This window comes from Triticum dicoccoides, chromosome 4A (assembly GCF_002162155.2).
Source record: "Triticum dicoccoides isolate Atlit2015 ecotype Zavitan chromosome 4A, WEW_v2.0, whole genome shotgun sequence".
Classification (NCBI taxonomy): Eukaryota; Viridiplantae; Streptophyta; class Magnoliopsida; order Poales; family Poaceae; genus Triticum; species Triticum dicoccoides.
The window spans coordinates 690637382-690643623 of record NC_041386.1 but is presented as its reverse complement, the minus strand read 5'-3'; positions in this window follow the sequence as shown (position 1 = coordinate 690643623).

Below are 6242 nucleotides of genomic sequence, written 5' to 3'. Positions count from 1 at the left end.
AATAATCAAACCAAATTGGTAGTTTCTCAAAATCACGTATTGTATTGACTCAATCGAATCAATTCTAATCTTTTCAAAATGACAACTAAATCATAACTTTCCTTTTCTTCTCCTACAAATACACAATTCAAATCAAATCTTATCGAAATATCAACTAAATCAAAACTTTCCTTGCATTCCCTACCCATAATCATATCAAATTAAATCTTATCTAAATCAAGAATATGGTGGGTGTAAGGCATATGCCAGATATAATTAGTGCTAAGTTACTAGAATATGTATGCGGTCATTGCAACACACATATAATTAGCTAGTACTAATCAATATTGGAGTATGTAGTTTCTACACCCCAAATATAGGAAATCTTGATATGAATATTTAAATACATTAACATAATCCATAATGTAATTCACATGAGATTATTCTTCCAACACAGAAGGATATGGCAAGAACCAAAACCAGACAAACATTAAGCGATTATTTGTTTTGCAGGTTTATGGAGTATCACAATAGGATTGTGATCCTCATTTTTTCCCTAGTTATTATGGCATTCGTTAAATAGAAGTGGAGGTACTAGATTCCTTAGGATAATGTCCATTTGACATAATTTGTGAGGATTGTTAGCATTAGGTGAGACCTCAATACTAGTTTTATTAAAAAAAATAGAAAGAACTTAGAGAGCAGCTAGGTAGAATTTTAAAACATGATGAATTGAAGTGGTTGTAGACATGAAGATAAAAATTTATAGATGGAGACAACGATACTAGATATTATCATGCTAAAGTAATGGAAGGAGAGGGAAAAATAGGATTACATCCTTAGAACAAGAGGAATGTGTGAGAGAGGGTGAGGTTCAGTTGATGGCTTACATCACTGGATTTTCTAAAAAATCTAATTGAACAACATATTTTTTTTTCTAATATTGCTCTTCAAACTCAATATTTATGTTAAATACGCTACGATGTAAGTGGTTGACAAATTGGTATAACCTTTTTCTAAGAAAGAAATTCATGATGTAAATTTTCAATTGGAGATAAATAATAATTCTGGTCCTGATGGGTTCCCTGCAGATTTCTATCAAGAGTTTTGGGTTTTGATTAAATGGGGTTTGAAAGGACTTCTTGTGGTTTTTAATCATGGTGGGCGAGATATTTCTAGGTTGAATTATGGGATAACTACTCGTGTTCCTGATACGTCTCCGTCCTATCTACTTTTCCTAATGCTTTTGCTCTTGTTTTGAACTCTAATTTGCATGATTTGAATGAAACTAACTCGAACTCACGATGTTTTCAGCAGAACTACCATGGTGTTCTTTTTTTGTGCAAAAATAAATGATATCAGAATTGGACGAAACTTTTTGGAGATTCATTTTGGAATAAAAGAAAATTACTAGAACCAAGACCCACTAGAGGGGGGCAACTGCCCACTAGGTACCAGGGCGCGCCACCCCCTGTGGCGCACCCTGGTGGGTAGTGGGGCCCACGAGGCTCCTTTGAGCCTAATATGGGTAATATAAATTCCTATTTCTCGAGAAAAATGGGGGAGGAAGTTTCATCAGGTTCTATGATACGTAGCCACCGACACCTCCTGTTCTTCATCGGGAGGCCAGATCTGGAGTCCGTTCCGGGCTCCATAGAGGAGGATTCACCGCCATCGTCATCATCAACCATCCTCCGTCACCAATTTCATGATGCTCACTGCCGGGAGTGAGTAATCCCTTCGTTGGCTTGCTGGACGGTAATGGGTTGGATGAGATTCATCATGTAATCGAGTTAGTTTTGTTAGGGCTTGATCCCTAGTATCCACTATGTTCTGAGATTGATGTTGCTATGACTTTGCTATGCTTAATGCTTGTCACTAGGGCATGAGTGCCATGATTTCAGATCAGAATCGTTTATGTTTTCACCAATATATGTGTGTTCTAGATCCTACCATGCAAGTTATATGCACCTATTACTTGTTATGATCGCCATACCCCAAGGTGACAATAATTGGGATTCTTTCCGGTGATTACCATAATTTGAGGAGTTCATGTATTCACTATGTGTTAATGCTTTGTTCCAATTCTCTATTAAAAGGAGGCCTTAATATCCCTTAGTTTCCGTATGGACCCCGCTGCCACGGGACGGTAGGACAAAAGATGTCATGCAAGTTCTTTTCCATAAGCACGTATGACTATATACGTAATAAATGCCTACATTGCATTGATGAATTGGAGCTAGTTCTGTGTCGCCCTAGGTTATGACTGTTATATGATGAATATTATCCAACTTTATCACCGATCCAATGCCTACGAGTTTTCACATATTGATCTTTAATAAGTTACTACTGTTGATGCTACTGTTACAATTGCCAGAAAACTATTACAGTTACTATTACCATTACTAGTGCTATCAAACTATCATACTATTGTGCTACTGATCACTCTGCTGCAGATATTTAGTCTCCAGGTGTGGTTAACTAACTACTCAACTGCTAATACTTACAAATATTCTTTGGCTCCCTTTGTGTCGACTCAATAAATTTGGGTTGAATACTCTACCCACGAAAACCGATGCGATCCCCTATACTTGTGGGTTATCAATTCCCAAGACTAATGATGTTGGGGAACGTAGCATGCAATTTCAAAAAAAATTCCTACGCTCACACAAGATCTATCTAGGAGATGTATAGCAACGAGGGGGAGAGTGTGTCTACGTACCCTCGTAGATCATAAGCGGAAGCGTTTCACAACGCGATTGATGTAGTCAAACTTTCTTCATGATCCACCAATCGGGTACCGAACGTATGACACCTCGCCTTCTTGATCCAGCAAGACGTAGAGGTAGTAGATGAGTTCCGTCAGCATGCCGGCATGGTGACGGTGATGGTGAAGTGATCTCCGCAGGGCTTCGCCTAAGCACTACGAAAATATGACTGGGGGAGTAAACCGTGGAGGGCGCCGCCGCACACGGCTAGTTAATTGTCTGGGGTGTGCTAGGGCGCCCCCACATATATATAGGTGGGAGGGAGAGGGTAAGCAGCCAAGGGGCGCCCCTAGTACGCCGAATCCTACTTGGGGTCCCTCCCTAATTCGGCCCCCCTTACCATATTTATTGAAGGGGGGGGGGGAGGAAAAAGGGGGAAGGGGGAAGGAAGGGGGAATCCTATTCCCTTTCTTTCATTTCCTTCTTCCCCTTTCCTTCTCCACTTAGGCCGGCCCATATGGGGGCGCACCAGCCCCTTGTGGCTGGTGTGTTTCTCCTCTTTGCCCATAAGGCCCATATGTTTTGTCGGGGGTGTCCGGAACCCCTTCCGGTGATCCGATATGTACCCGGTACCCTTCGTAACACTTCCGGTGTCCGAATACCATCGTCATATATAGCAACCTTTACCTCTCAACCATTTCGAGACTCCTCGTCAAGTCCATGATCTCATCCAGGACTCCGAACAACATTCAGTCACCAAATCACATAACTCATATAATACTATATCGTCATCGAACGTTAAGCGTGCGGACCCTATGGGTTCGAGAACTATGTAGACATGATCAAGACACCTCTCCGGTCAATAACCAATAGCTGAACCTGGATGCACATATTGGCTCCCACATATTCTACGAAGATCTTTATTGGTCGAACCGTTATGACAACATACGTTATTCCCTTTGTCCATGGGTATGTTACTTGCCCGAGATTCGATCGTCGGTATCTTCATACCTAGTTCAATCTCGTTACCGACAAGTCTCTTTACTCGTTTCGTAATACATCATCTTGCAACTAACTCATTAGTCACTTTGCTTACAAGGCTTCTTATGATGTGTATTACCAAGAGGGCCCAGAGATACCCCTCTGATACTCAGAGTGACAAATCCTAATCTCGATCAACACTTTAGAAGATACCTGTAGAGCATCTTTATAATCACTTAGTTACGTTGTGACGTTTGATAGCACAGAAGGCATTCCTCCGGTATCCGGGAGTTGCATAATCTCATAGTCGAAGGAATATGTATTTGACATGAAGAAAGCAATAGCAATAAAACTGAATGATCAATATGCTATGCTAACGGATGGGTCTTGTCCATCACATCATTCTCCTAATGATGTGATCACGTTCATCAAATGACAACACATGTCTATGGTTAGGAAACTTATCCATCTTTGATTAACGAGCTAGTCTAGGAGAGGTTTACTAGGGACACAGTGTTTTGTCTATGTATCCAGACATATATCAAGTTTCCGGTTAATACAATTCTAGCATGAATAACAAAAATTTATCATGATATATGGAAATATAAAATAACAACTTTATTATTACCTCTAGGGCATATTTCCTTCAGTCTCCCACTTGCACTAGAGTCAATAATCTAGTTCACATCGCCATGTGATTTAACACCAATAGTTCACACCTTTATGTGATTAACACCCATAGTTCACATCGCCATGTGAACAACACCCAAAGGGTTTACTAGAGTCAATAATTTAGTTAACATCGCTATGTGATTAACACCCAAAGAGTACTAAGGTGTGATCATGTTTTGCTTGTGAGAGAAGTTTAGTCAACGGGTCTGCCACATTTAGATCCGTATGTATTTTGCAAATTTCTATGTCTACAATGCTCTGCATGGAGCTACGCTAACTTATTGCTCCCACATTCAATGTGTATCTAGATTGAGACTTAGAGTCATCTAGATCAGGGTCAAAGCTTGCATTGACGTAACTCTTTACGACGAACTCTTTATCACCTCCATAACCGAGAAACATTTCCTTGCTCCTCTTTAAGGTAACTAAGGATACTTTTTACTGCTAACTAGAGATCTACTCCTCGATCACTGTTGTACCTTCTCGCGAAACTTATGGCAAGGTACACAACAGGTTTGGTACGTAGCATGGCATACTTTATAGAACCTATGGCTGAGGCATAGGGGATGACTTTCATTCTCTCTTCATCTTCTGCCCCGGTCGGTTTTTGAGTCTTTACTCAACTTCACACCTTACAATACAGGGAAGAACTTCTTCTTTGACTGATCCATTTTGAACTCCTTCAAAATCTTGTCAAGGTATGTATTCATTGAAAGTCTTATCAAGAGTCTTGATCTATCTCTATAGATCTTGATGCCCAATATGTAAGCAGCTTCACCGAGGTCTTTCACTGATTTTTTTTCAAGTATCCTTTTATGCTATCCAGAAATTCTATATCATTTCCAATCAACAATATGTCATTCACATACAATATTCAAAATGCTATGGAGCTCCCACTGAGTTTCTTGTAAATACAGGCTTCACGGTAAGTCCGTATAAAACCATATTCTTTGATCACCTCATCAAAGTGTATATTCCAACTCTGAGATGCTCGCACCAGTCCATAGACGGATCGCTGGAGCTTGCACACCTTGTTAGCACCTTTAGGATGGACAAAACCTTCTGGTTGCATCATATACAACTCTTCTTAGAGATATCCATTTAAGGAATGCAGTTTGAACATCCATTTGCCAGATTTCCTAAAATGTGGCAATTGCTAAGATGATTCAGACGGACTTAAGCATCACTACGGTTGAGAAAGTCTCATCATGGTCAACCCCTTGAACTTGTCGAAAACCTTTTGCGACAAGTCAAGATTTGTAGACAGTAACATTACCATCAACGTTAGCCTTCTTCTTGATGATCCATTTATTCTCTATGGATTGCCGATCATCGGGCAAGGCCACCGAAGTCCACACTTTGTTCTCATATATGGATCCCATCTCAGATTTCATGGCCTCAAGCCATTCGTCGGAATCTGGGCTCATCATAGCTTCTTCATAGTTCGTAGGTTCGCCTTGGTCTAGTAACATGACTTCCAGGACAGGATTACTGTACCACTCTGATGCGGATAGTGCTCTGATCGACCTACGAAATTCAGTAGTAACTTGATCTGAAGTTCCATGATCATCATCATTATCTTCCTCTCTAGTTGGTTTAGGCATCATGTGAACAATTTTCTCTAATGTACTACTTTCCAATTCGAGAGAAGGTACATTTACCTCATCAAGTTCTATTTTCCTCCCACTCACTTCTTTCGAGAGAAACTCGTTCTCTAGAAAGGACCTATTCTCAGCAACAAAGATCTTGCCTTCGGATATGAGATGGAAGGTGTACCCATTTGTTTCCTTAGGGTATCCTATGAAGATACGCTTTTCTGATTTGGGTTTGATCTTATCAGGCTGAAGCCTTTTGACCTAAGTGTCGTATCCCCAAATTTTAAGAAACGTCAGCTTAGGTTTC